Raw genomic sequence first — 12,928 nt, 5'->3', positions numbered from 1 at the left:
AGGGAGAGGGGACATTAAAGGAAAACAGCCATCTCCTCTCATTGCCACAGAGGGGAAGATAGCAACCTGTCCATTCCTGGCTTGGAAGGAAGGGACAAAATCCATTGCTTCCTAAGAATTGGACAGAGTGGGAGTCCCTTTTCGCTTGAATGCTATGAGGAAGGATGGGGTGGGGAAGAAGAGGGAGAGGAGGAAAAGGAAGAATCCCTTCTTACAGGAGAATGGATAGGGGCACTCATTCTCTACTAGAACCCGAATTTATCTGTCCCCCAAACCCCGATATGTCCCCTTCTCTGCAGCACCGCTAGCCCTAGTCCAGACCACCATCACTTGGCATCTGGCCTGGGGCAACAGACTTTCAAATTGACTTCCCTCTTGGCTTGCCTCCCCCAATCCAGCAACCACACCGCAGCCCCGCTGAACTTTGCAAAATGGGGGTCTGATGACTCCCTGTGGGAAATCTCCACCGGAGCAGGAAGAAGCTCACACTTTACCACATAACTCCCGAGGTGGTTGGTGATCTTACTTCAGCCTTATCTCTTGTCACCCCTCAATGGAACTTCCCAACAGGCACTCTCTGGCCCCTAGACCTCGGCCTTGGCTGGTCCTGCAGACTGGAGCATTCTCTCTCCCACCTACTCTCGGCATACTTGTTTCACGTTTGTCTCCCCCGATACCTCGTAAGCACACGGGGGCAAAGTCACATCTTTCTCTGCCATTGTTGTACTCCTAGCTTTAGCATAATGCCTTGGACTTCGAAGGTCCTCTGTAAACGTACAAAAATTAAATGAGCAAGCAAGTGACGCTCTACCTGTCTTGCAAAGCTCACAATGGAAGTTTCTTCCACCAGGGAGCTTTCTCGTGATTCCCAAAGTATAGAAGGTGCCAACCCATGTGCCCCCACATACCTTACGCCACCACGGCACCTCTCACACTAAGGTGTCATCGCCCAGCTTCTCTGTCTCCCCCTCCCACCCCCCACCGGGCCAGGTGCTGAGCTCTGGGGGCACAGAGAACATGTCAGTCTCGCCCACTGGGCTATGGCACCACCTACCTGAGGGCCTGGCAACGCATTCATACCCAACGTTTGTCAAATGGGTGGTTATACGCCTAACTCTTCTGATTCCCAAGTTGGAGCCAATGTGTCTGCTTTCAAGAAGAGTGGGAAACATAGTGTCCCCATCACTGTCCTCCACTTACTGTTCATTTCAGGTTGGGCTCTGTGAGAAGCACTCCACACACGTCATCAGGTAGGTCCAGGTCCTGCCAGCTTGTGAACACGGCTGAGGATGCTTGTCTCCTTATTCCCCAAATCATCGTGATTTTTTTTTTTTAACGTTTATTCATTTTTGAGATAGAGAGACAGAGCATGAACGGGGGAGGGGCAGAGAGAGAGGGAGACACAGAATCGGAAACAGGCTCCAGGCTCCAAGCCATCAGCCCAGAGCCCGACGCGGGGCTCGAACTCACGGACCGCGAGATCGTGACCTGAGTCGAAGTCGGACGCTTAACCGACTGAGCTACCCAGGCGCCCCCAAAGTATCGTGATTTTGATAATCACTTCCTCCAAGTACCAATGTCTGTCCAACTGTCTTCTTCTGTTTACAGGAGCTCTTGCCTTTTCTAGTGTGTGAATCTTTACCTCTCTCTCTCTCTCTCTCATATGTTCTCTGCTTCTTTATGTAAAGCTAACATAAATTATTATTTGGCTTTGGGTAAATTATTCAACTCTCTTTTCCTTCCGTCACTATACATTGGAGGGAATACTACTACCTTAGAGGATTATTGTGAGAATTAAAGAACCTCATACATATACAACACAGAGAACCACGTATTAAGTTCTGATGCTGGTGCTGCTGGTGCTGTTGCTGTGTGGACCAGCCTTCCTTGCCCCAGCTCAGTCTCACGGGAAGCTTCCTCCCCCGGAAGCAGTCAGCAAAGAGAGCCAGCGTCTCTGCCTGCGTCCAAACTCCCAGGAGATCCAGCGCAGGGCAGGCATTTAATTGGCTACGGTAGGGGTCTGGGGCAGGGGGTAGAGATAAAGCGCAGGACTATATTACCTGTTATGAGCTAAATTGTGTCCTCACATACCCCCAATTCACAGGTTCAAGCCCCAGCCCCCAAGGTGATTGAATTTGGAGATAGGGCCTTTGCGGAGGTAACTAAGGTTAAATGAGGTTGTCTGGGTGGGGCTCTCACCCAACAGGACTGGGGTCCTCACACGAAGAGGAAAAGACACCATGGTCGAGCACCCACAAGAAAGACCGTGTGAGGACACGGGCAGAAGGAGACCATCTGAGAGCTGAAGAGAGGTGTCGGGAGAAAACAAACCTGAAGACACCTCGATAGCAGACTTCCGGCCTCAAACGGGGAGAAATCAACTTCTGGTATGTAAGCCCCCGCTGCAGGCAGTATTCCGCCGGGCGGTTCTAGCAAAGTCCTACAGGACCCCAGGACAGTTGTTGGCTCTCATCTGTTTTGTGGGTTTCGGAGTGTGATTCTCACGATCTTAGACCGACAGAAAGAAGTTTCCTTCTAAAAATAGCGCCTGGGAGGAGGTAAGTGAACTGCAAATGACAGCCGTCATTTTGCCGCTGCTGTTGTTTCTGTTGCTGGCGGTGGTCACGTTGTCACAGTTAGGCTCCTCGCGGAGATGAAGGGGTTGCTCAGACCGCTCTATAGCCTAGAAGGTCAGACACCCTCAAAAGAAAGCCAGAACTATGTGTTCTCCACACACAAGATTTGTGTTTGAGGTATAATTGGTATATGACATTGTATTAGTTTCAGATGCGCAACCTAATGATTTGATATTTGTGGCTACTGCAAAATGGTCACCATAATAAGTCTTGTAACACCCGTCATTATGCACGGTTGCAGAAATTTTCTTTTGTTTTGAGAACTTTTAAGATCTACTCTCTTTGCAACTTCAAATATATAATATTGTTAACTATACTCACCATGCTATATGCTACACCCCCAGGATTTCTTTTATAACTGGAAGTTTATACCTTTGACCCTCTCCACCTATTCTCCTGCCCCCCACCACCTCTGGCAACCATCAATCTATTCTCTGTTTCTATGGGCTCTTTTTTTGTTATTGTTTTTCTTTCCATTTTTATATTCTATTTTTGAGAGATAGAGAACGGGCAGGGGAGGGGCAGAGAGAGAGGGAGACACAGAATCCGAAGCAGGCTCCAGGCTCCGAGCTGTCAGCACAGAGCCCAACTCGGGGCTCAAACTCACGAACTGCGAGATCATGACCTGAGCCAAAGTCGGGCGCTCAACCGACTGAGCCACCCAGGCACCCCCTCATTTTTATATTCTACACAGGGGTGAAATCATATGGTATTTGTCTTTCTCCGGCTTATTTCTGTATAATGCCCTCAAGGTTCATCCATGTTGTTACAAGTTGCAGGATTTCCATATTTTTTATGGCTAAATAATATTCTATTCTGTATCTGTATCTATATCTATATCTATATAATAGATATATTATATCTGGATATATATCTCAGTGGACTCTTTGATTGTCTCCATCTTTTGGCTCTTACAAACAATGCTTCCATGGACATGGAGGTGCATATGCTTTTTTGAATTAGTGTTTAATTTTATTCAGATAAATACCAGCAGTGGAATTGCTAAATCACATGGTAGTTCTTTTCAATTTCTGGAGGCGCCTCCATGCGGCTTTCCATAATTGCACCAATTTACATTCCCACCCACAGTGTCAAAGCTTCTCTTTTTCTTCGTATCCCCGTCAACACTTATTTTTCGTCTTTTGGAGAATAGCCATTCATTCTAACAGGTGCGAGGAGTTATCTCCTTGTGGGTTTTTTTTAATTGAAGTGTAAGTCACATAAAATGTTATGTTAGTTTCAGGTGTGCAACATGGCGATTCAACAACTGTATACATTACTTAGTGCTTGCCACAGTAAGTGTTCTCACCGTCTGTCACTATATAGCAATAGCACAATATTATTGACTGTATTCCCTATACTGTACTTGTCATCTCCGTGACCTATTTATTTTATAACTGGAAGTCTGTACTTAATCCCTCACCTGTTTCACCTTTCCCCATCACCTCCCTTCCTCCCTCCCCCACCCGCAACCATCAATTTGTTCTCCGTATCTAAAAGTCTGTTCGATGTGGTTTTGATCTGTATTTTCCGGGTGATCGGTGATATCGAGCACCTTTTCAGGTTCCTGTTGGCCATCTGGATGTCTTCTTTGGGAAAATGTCTATTCAGATCCTCTGCCCAGTTTTTAACCGATTGTTTGTTGTTTTGCTAATGAGTTGTATGAATTCTTCATGTCTTTTGGATAATAGCCCCTTATCAGATGTAGGATTTGCAAATGGTTTCTCCCATGCAGTAGGTTCTCTTTGCATTTTGTCCGTGACTTCCTCTGCTGCGCAGAGCTTCTCAGTTTGATGTGGTCCCACACAAGAATTTTTCGATCTTGAAATTCCATGGGAAATTGAAAATGATTTGTTTGAATTCAAAGTTAGGGCTGATGAGAATGAAGATAGTAAAAATGGGGAAAGCGTTTAGAAATGAAAGCCCGATGGTAATGGTGAGCAAGGGTGAGAGGAAAAGACTTAAAGGTGAAAGTTTTGGAGCAAATAAGAAGGAATAAAATCACCTTAGGTAAATAATTGATAGAAGTTTATTCACTAATAGAAACATCCTGTATATTTCTCATATCAGTGTAACAAAATACTTTCTGTATAAATTTTTTTTTTTTTTAGGCAAACAAAAGGTCTACTCTCTTCCCTTTTTCATTGTAACAAAGTACTGCTGGCCTTGTGAGTCACTGTGAATTATGTGGACCTTCTGTTTGCCTCAGAATCTTGCCATCATTTCTGTGTTGTTCTATGAGAAAAGTATGCTTGCATTCCAAATGCGTTTGGGATCATAGCATGTCTATAAATTGGGACAGCTGATTTCCAGTTTTAATAAGAGGCCGTGGTTCCTGCCAACACTCAGAGGCTGGTGTATCATGTCCCGTAATTAGGAAAAAATAAACTATCCGGTCACAGCTGAGTTGAAATTCATTCTCTGCCTCGTAAATGTGTTCTACATGCGGAAGGCTAACTTCACCCCTGTTAAACTCTGTTAAACTCTGATTAGTGAGCTTTCCTCTTTAGTTTTTGTGTATTCCAAAGTTCCTACAACAATCTCTATCTCATTCTTGCGATCAGAAAAGCAATATAACAAATACTTTTTAAAAAGAGGGACTCTGGAGTTTTCTTTCATGTGATTGAAACGTAAATAAATCCATCTGGCACTGAGAAGATTTCATTTATTCCTACCTCTCTGGAGCAATGCCACAAACTTCATTTGTAATGTACCAAGTTTATCTTTGGATGGAGAATTGCGGAACAATGGGGAGGGCAGGTGTCCTTTATTTGCGCATAATCTCATAAACTTCAACTTATTCTGTGCCCTGTTATCACCAACACCTGCATGACGGGCTGGGGCAAACAAAAGAGGCTTTCAGGGGCAGAAAACTATCCTTATAAAACTCCAAAGTCAAAGTTGCGTCTTTGTTGAGTGCACTCAGCTAGCTGTGGATTTCTTTTCTCAATCATAAATAATTCACACAGTTCATGAACTTAAAAATGTGAAACACTTTGCAGTGAAAACTTTTTGGGTCCTTCATCTGTATGCTTTTCATCTCGAAGCCCTCACAGGTCGCTAATTGCTTTTTTCAGTTTCAGGGACATTCTTCCAGAATTTCTTTAGGCATGTATGAGCATATAAGATCTCGTGTATATTTTAAGCTGTGGATAATCTAAGGAACACTAGTAGAAATGATCTTCTTCCAGGAGTTTTTCCTTTTGCGTGTAGGAAAAGTTATTATAGTGAACCTTATATGGTTTTAATTTTCTAGCAATAGTACAGACAGCCGTGCCTACTAATTAGTGCTTAGCTAGGCATCAATAGATCTGCCTTTAGTTTAAAATATGACTCTGGGGCACCTGGGTGGCTCAGTCAGTTAAGCGTCCGACTCTTGGTTTCAGCTGAGGTTATGATCGCGTGGTTCACGAGACCAGGCTCCACATTGACTCTGAATCAGGCTCCACTCGACCCCTTCCCTTCTCTCTTTCTTTCTCTCTCTCTCAAAAATAAATAAACTTAAAGGGGCGCCTGGGTGACTCAGTTAGTTAAGCATCCGACTTCAGCTCAGGTCATGATCTCAATGGTTCGTGAGTTTGAGCCCCGCTTCGGGCTCTGTGCTAACAGCTCAGAGCCTGGAGCCTGCTTCAGATTCTGTGTCTCCCACTCTCTCTGCCCCTCCATGCTCGTGCTCTGTCTTAAAACTAAATAAAACATTAAAAAGAGGGGGGGTGCCTTGGTGGCTCAGTCGGTTAAGCGTCCGACTTTAGCTCAGGTCATGATCTCGTGGTTTGTGAGGTAAAGCCCTGAGTTGGGCTCTGGGCTGACAGCTCAGAGCCTGGAGCCTGTTTCGGATTCTGTGTCTCCCTCTCTCTGTCTCTCCCCTGCTTGCACTCTGTCTCCTTCTCTCTCAAAAATAAATAAACATTTCAAAAAGTTTTTAATAAATAAACTTAAAAAAGTAAAAAACAAATAAAATATGACTCTGAACTATATATAGTTCTTTGGGCTTCAGCTGAGAAAAAGAATGTGCATCTATTACTATGAAATGGGGGTAGATGTGCCCGTGCCCTGAGAAGTACAAGCTCCCAGACAAAGAGAAGGAATCGGTGATTACCTTTGCGTGGACTATGGTGTCTTCTAATCTTCTTTAATAATAAATGAACAGCCTTAAATTGTGGCTCAAGACTATTAAACTAAGTTTGCAAAGCAGGACACAGCTATCAGGTATAATCTGTAAAATGAACTCATTAACCAACCTTCTTTTATTGCTTGCAAATGTCACTACCATTAGCCAAAGTTTATTGAACCTCCGTAATGTGCTTTCTACCATCCAAAGTGAGATGACTGACTTGGGAGAGATCTCTGGACATCTAGGATGTCTGAAAAGGCCATTGGTAACCAGCCATAGAAGAGATAAATGGGAATTTGCTACAGAGGCAATGGTGGCATGCCCTCTTTCTCTCAATATATCTGAGGACGCTCATTTAATTCAATAGAATTTCACAGCCTTGTTTTGCATAAATCAATATTAATTTATAGGTTATATTTTAAAAGCCTTGTCCAGTATCTTTGATCAATGTAGTCTATCGAAAGCATTTGCCTCATTTGCTTTATTATATATTTGTCCAACTTTATCATATATAATATACATTACATGATATATAAATATTATAAATGTATTTACATCTATAAATGTATAAGCATATGATAACTTTATAGATACATATTTCTAAACATTTAAAACTAAGTTGCAGAATCAGGCTCTAATCCTTAAAGATTAAGTATGATTATTTCCTAAGAACATTCATTTAAGTAATCATAATATAATTACTAAAATCAAAACTATAATCTTGAAATAATTCCATTATCTTGTTTGTGGATCTTATTCAGATTTCACCAATGGTCTCAAAAATGTCCTCCTGTAGAGTAATTTTTATTTTTCTAGGATGGAATCTAATCCAGGGTCACTCAATGCATGTGGCTTTCATGTCCCCTTAGTTTTCTTTTCTTTTGTTTTTTAACTAATTTTATTTTATTTTAAGTAATTTCTTTACCTAACGTGGGGCTCAAACTTACAACCCTGAGATCAAGAGTTGCTCTCTCTACCCACTGACCCAGTGAGGCCCCCCTCCCCTTTCTTTTCATTAAGATGGAACCATTCCTCAGCTATTGTCTTTCATGCTATTGGCATTGTTGAAAAATATACTTATTCTGTAGAACGTCCCCCAGTTGGTGTTTGTCTAGTGTTTCTTTACGATTAGGTTCAGGTTATAAAAACCGAGAAGAATACGATACAACTGATGCTATTATCCTCTTAGTCCTTTTAATTTCAGTCTTTCTGGTGCGTGTAGTGTCATTTTACATCGCAGTTGTTGTTGTTGTTGTTGTTTTCCTTGGAGACTCTATTTTCAAATAATCTCTACACCCGACATGTGGCTCGAACCCACAACCCTGAGATCAAAAGTCTTGTGTTCTTCCAACTGAGACAGCCAGGCACCTCTACGTTGTAGTTTTATTTTATTTTATTTTATTTTATTTTATTTTATTTTATTTTATTTTATTTTATTTTATTTTATTTTATTTTATTTTATTGTGTTTATTTATTTGTTTTGAGAGAGACAGACAGCGGCACGTGAACAAGTAGGGCAGGGGTAGAGGGAGAGAGACAGAATCCCAGCAGGCTCTGTACTGTCAGCACAGAGCCCGATGTGTGGCTCGATCCTACAAACTGTGAAATCATGACCCGAGACGAAATCAAGAGTCAGATGCTTAACCAACTGAGCCACCCAGGTGCCCCTACATTGTGGTTTTAGTTGGCATGTCCCTCATGACTAGTGAGGTTGTACATATTTTCATGCTTCTTAGCTATTTGGATATCCCTTCCTTTGCCCAATTCCCCCCTTATTGTCTCTTTCTTATTGAATTGTATGGGTGTTCGGCATATATTCCCAATATACGTTCTTCTTGGTCTGTGTGTCACAAATATTTTCTCCCACTTTGTGGCTTGCTTTTCACGCTCAAGGAAATTTATTAAACCTTTTATGTTTAAAACATTGTGTTCTGCTTTAAAAATCCTTCCCTATTGTTTATATTATCTTCTACAAACACTGTTGTTTAGCCTTGCACGATCTATGATCAACCCGTTATTAACTTTTGCATATGGTGTAAGGTAAGGTCAAGTTTCATTTTCTTTATATGAAGGTCCAATTGCCCAGCACTGTTTATTGAAAAGGCCATCCTCTATTGCTCTGAAGTGCTGTCCTTGGCCTAAATCCATTGTCCATGTTGCATGGTCTTTCCTGGAGTCTCGGTCTCTTCCATTAGTCTCTATCCATTGTTACCCCAACGCCATCCTACCTCATTGCTATAGTTTCGTAAGTCTTGATATTTAGTGAAGTATGGCCTCCATCTAATTTTTCAATAATACCTTGTCTATTCTTAGTCCTTTGCATTTTGATAAAATATTTAGAATTGGTTTGTTAAATTCTGTGATGAAAGAAAGAAAAACACTGGGAGTTTTGATCAGAATTGCATCACTGGAGAGAATTGACATTTTTACGATATTGATTTACCAATATATGAGTATGGTTTATCTCTCCGTATACTTAGTGGGGGGTGTGTGTGTGTTTCTCTCAATAATGTATTACAGTTCACTGTGTAAAAACATCATTTGTTCATTTGCACATCTTTTGTAATTGTATTCCTACATATTTGATTCTTAGGTTATTAGGATGTGGGAATGCAATTAACTTTTCTTTTTTTAAATTTTTTTAAAGTTTCTTTATTTATTTTGAGAGAGGGAGAGCGCGCACGCACACAGGAAGGGCAGAGAGAGACAGAGAGAGAGAAACCCAAGCAGGCTCTGCACTGTCAGCATGGAGCCCAGTACAGGGCTCAAACCCACAAACTGTGAGATTATGACCTTAACTGATGCCAAGAGTCAGATGCTCAACTGACTGAGCCACCCAGGTGCCCCTGCAGTTCAGTTTTAAAATAGACATTGTACATGGGGCACCTGGGTGGCTCAGTTGGTTAAATGTCTGGCTCTTGATTTCAGCTCAAGTCGTGATCTCACAGTTCCTGGGATCAAGCCCTGCATCGGGCTCAGGGCTCACAGCATGGACCCTGCTTGGGATTCTCTGTCTCCTTTTCTCTCTGCCCCTCCCCTGCTTGCATTCTGTCTCTCCCTCAAAATAAATAAATAAGCATTGAAAAATAAAATAAAATAGACATTGTATGTAGCACACTTGCTGAACTCAATTAGTCTAAATATTTACTTGTGTATTCCTTTGGCATTTGCAATTGATAGAATCTTCGAATAATGTCAGTGTTATTTCTTCTTTCCTAAAATTTTTTTCCTATTTCCCTATTCTTTATGGCCTGCCTGGGGCCTCTAGCACAGTGTTGAACAGACTTGGTCACACTGGAAATCCTTGTGGCACCATGGAGCTATGCCTCTGAGATCCCCCTTCAGAAATGAGCCTGATGTTGGGAGTGTGGTTAGCTCACAGCCTCCGACTGCAGGCGGCTTCAGGATCTCCTCCAGCTTCTGAGCTGGGGCCAAGCAGTTCCAGAGTGGCTTCCAGCCAACAAGTGAGCATGGCAGTGGTGGAAGGGGTCACTTATTTGGGCAGCCCGGGGTTCCCCTATGGGAAAGCTTTGAGACACAGCTCCCCGTTGGGTTGGTGAAGATATCCCCAGAGCTGCACTGCGATCGATCGGAGGCTGCTCCCGTCTCTTGTTTGTCCCTCCCCTCTCCTACCGCATGCGTCAGAGCCACACTGAAGCCTGCGGCTTTCTCTGCCCAATCCTGCTCCCTCTCGATCTTTCACACGCGTCACCTCCAACAAGTACTTTGCACTTCGAGATCCATCTTGGCGTCTGCTTCTCAGAGATTAGTCAGCACACTTTGCCTTATTCTCAAAACCAAAAGAAAAAAAGTTTTAACGTTTAATGATTAATTATGGTGTTTGGTGTAAGCTTTTTGTGAATGCTTATGATCAGATTAAGGAAGTTCACTTCCTGGATTGCTAGAAGCTTTCTTTTTAACCATAAGTGGGTGAACTTAAGCAAAACCCTCTCTACGCCTGTTGAGGTGATTACGCAAATAGTTTTTCTCCTCTGTTCAGTGAATATAGAGAATTACAGCGGTTGATTTTTGACTGTGAAGCACATCTTGCTTTCCTGGGGGGAAAAGTAAGTTGATCATTATGTATATTGGCCTTTTGCGTATGGCTGCAATCTGTAAATATTTTGTATAGGATTTTTACATCTAATGTTCCTGAGTGAAATTAGCCTGGAATTATCCTTTCTCATAATGTCTTGTCCAATGTTAATATCAAATTTATACCAGGCTCATAAAATGAGGTGGGGAGTGTCCTCTCCCCCAGCATAAATAGTTTATTGTGAACATTCTAATGTCGCACTAGGGGACTCGAGCGTTCACTCAGGAGTACTCTGCATGGGGGGGACAGGAGTGTACTGAAAATATAGCGTGTGAAAATATGGGTTGCTGAGGAGCAGACTTCATGCCAAAGCCTTGGTCAGCTAAGCTACGTTGGGCAGGAACAAACTAGGCCAGGCCAAGAACGCTTAGTTCTCCTTTGGCCGGCCCACACCTGGTTTCTTGTCCATCCTCATGCTTCCTCATTCATGATCTTGTTGGGGAGAGGGAGGTACGAGGAGGCAAGAAGCTCTTTAGCTGCCAGCCAGATGCTACCAGCTGAACATTGGGTTCCCAGTCTGGTCTTTGGCTGGGAAGGCGTCCAAGGACTTGGACCTTCATTGTAGTATCTTCAGACTGGTTGGCAAGACAGACATGGCCCTGCCCTGGGGCTGCCCTCCCTCTGCGGCGTCCAAGAGTTGCTGCGTGTAGCAGAAGGTGCAAGCAGCATGTGGCCTATGGCCTGCATGCCACAGAGGGGCCAGTAAAGAGCTTCCTTCATGATGCACTTGACCCCGTAGAAGTGCATATCATAGGAAATGGAGTACGTCCCATCATGAGTTGCCTTCACTCTCAAACAACCAACGAAGTCCTGTGGGTTAATTTTGTACCGGTCAAAGGTTTTGCAGGCCACTTTGATCTTCTTGGCAGTCTTATGGGAGGGGGAAATTAGTACCCAGTCCCTTGCATCAAGACAAGCACGGGGTTGGCACCTCTCAAGGGTTTCTCCCAGGCTTTCAGTGTTCTCCCCCCTGCACGTGGGACCTCAGCTGCTCTGATGGGGACTGCTATTTCTGCTCCTTCTGGAGGACCACGGACGCTGTCTTGTCTGTCAGGGTTTGGAACTACTCTTCTGTCTTTACTCTGCCGTCTTCCTCCAGCACCAAGAAGAGGGTTCGTCTGCCAGCATCAGGGTGTCCCTGACCTGGAAGGAGATCTTCAAGGTGTCACAAAGCCCTTCTGCCTGCTCTGGTCGGCACTGCCGACTCTGCAGGGCCCCAGACTGGGCTCCAGCAGCAGCTACAGGGTCACCACCCATGTGTCACTGCCACACATCTGCTGAGGGACTCGAAGTAGAAAAAGTTGAGGAACTTCGTGGCATATTCCAACCTCATCAGCCAGACTGGGTTGGGCCACCCCCCACAGCCTCGTCACCTCCCCACCATAATGCCTTTGGGAAGTGTTTCCTCTTATTAAAGTCTGGAAGAGATCGTGTAAGCCCGGAGGAGGAGGAAAAGGAGAAAAAGAAGAACACATGAAGTAGGGTTCCATTTATTAGCATTTTTAAAACAGGCAAAAGTAACCTATCCTGCCCAGTAATGCATACGTTGCTGAGAAAGCTGTAAAGAGAAGCACGATGTCCATCGCAAGTGTCAGAACGGTGGTCGAGTCTTTAAGGAAGTGAGGAATTATTATCTAGGATGGGCAGACAGAAACTTCTCCAGTGTTAGCTGTATTATTGACCTGGGTGGTGGTTATGCAGAACTTTGCTTTAAAATTCTTTGGACCAGGGATAATAAGTCTTCTTTAAGCCATAGTCTTTCAACGATGACCTACGGGCCAAATGCAGCCTGCTGCCTGTTTTTATAATAAAATTTACTGGAACACGACCACATTCATTATGTGCTTTAGTGCTGCAAACAGACCAGAGAAGTTCTGGCAAAGACTGTATGCCCTGCAAAGTGAAAAATATTTACTACCTGGCCCAGAGGAATTCATAAAACACGAGCATAGTTTCAACCAGAGGTGGTTTTAACCTTATATAGAAATTGTATGCACTCTTCTGTACAGATGGCCTATTTCACAGTTTTTTAAAGGAGCAGAAAAAGAGAAGAAAAGAAAGAATGGGATTGGTGCCTAATAT

At 43.4% G+C, this 12,928-nt stretch overlaps 1 pseudogene; it reads right to left on the bottom strand.

The window, feature by feature from the left end:
* Window positions 1-11,402: 11,402 nt before the first annotated feature.
* LOC122232399 lies at window positions 11,403-12,429 on the bottom strand (annotated as a pseudogene).
* Window positions 12,430-12,928: the final 499 nt, after the last annotated feature.

This window comes from Panthera tigris, chromosome D3 (assembly GCF_018350195.1).
Source record: "Panthera tigris isolate Pti1 chromosome D3, P.tigris_Pti1_mat1.1, whole genome shotgun sequence".
In the NCBI taxonomy this organism is placed as follows: Eukaryota; Metazoa; Chordata; class Mammalia; order Carnivora; family Felidae; genus Panthera; species Panthera tigris.
Note: the sequence above shows the minus strand (reverse complement) of the source record. Positions and strands in the feature narration are given on the sequence as shown.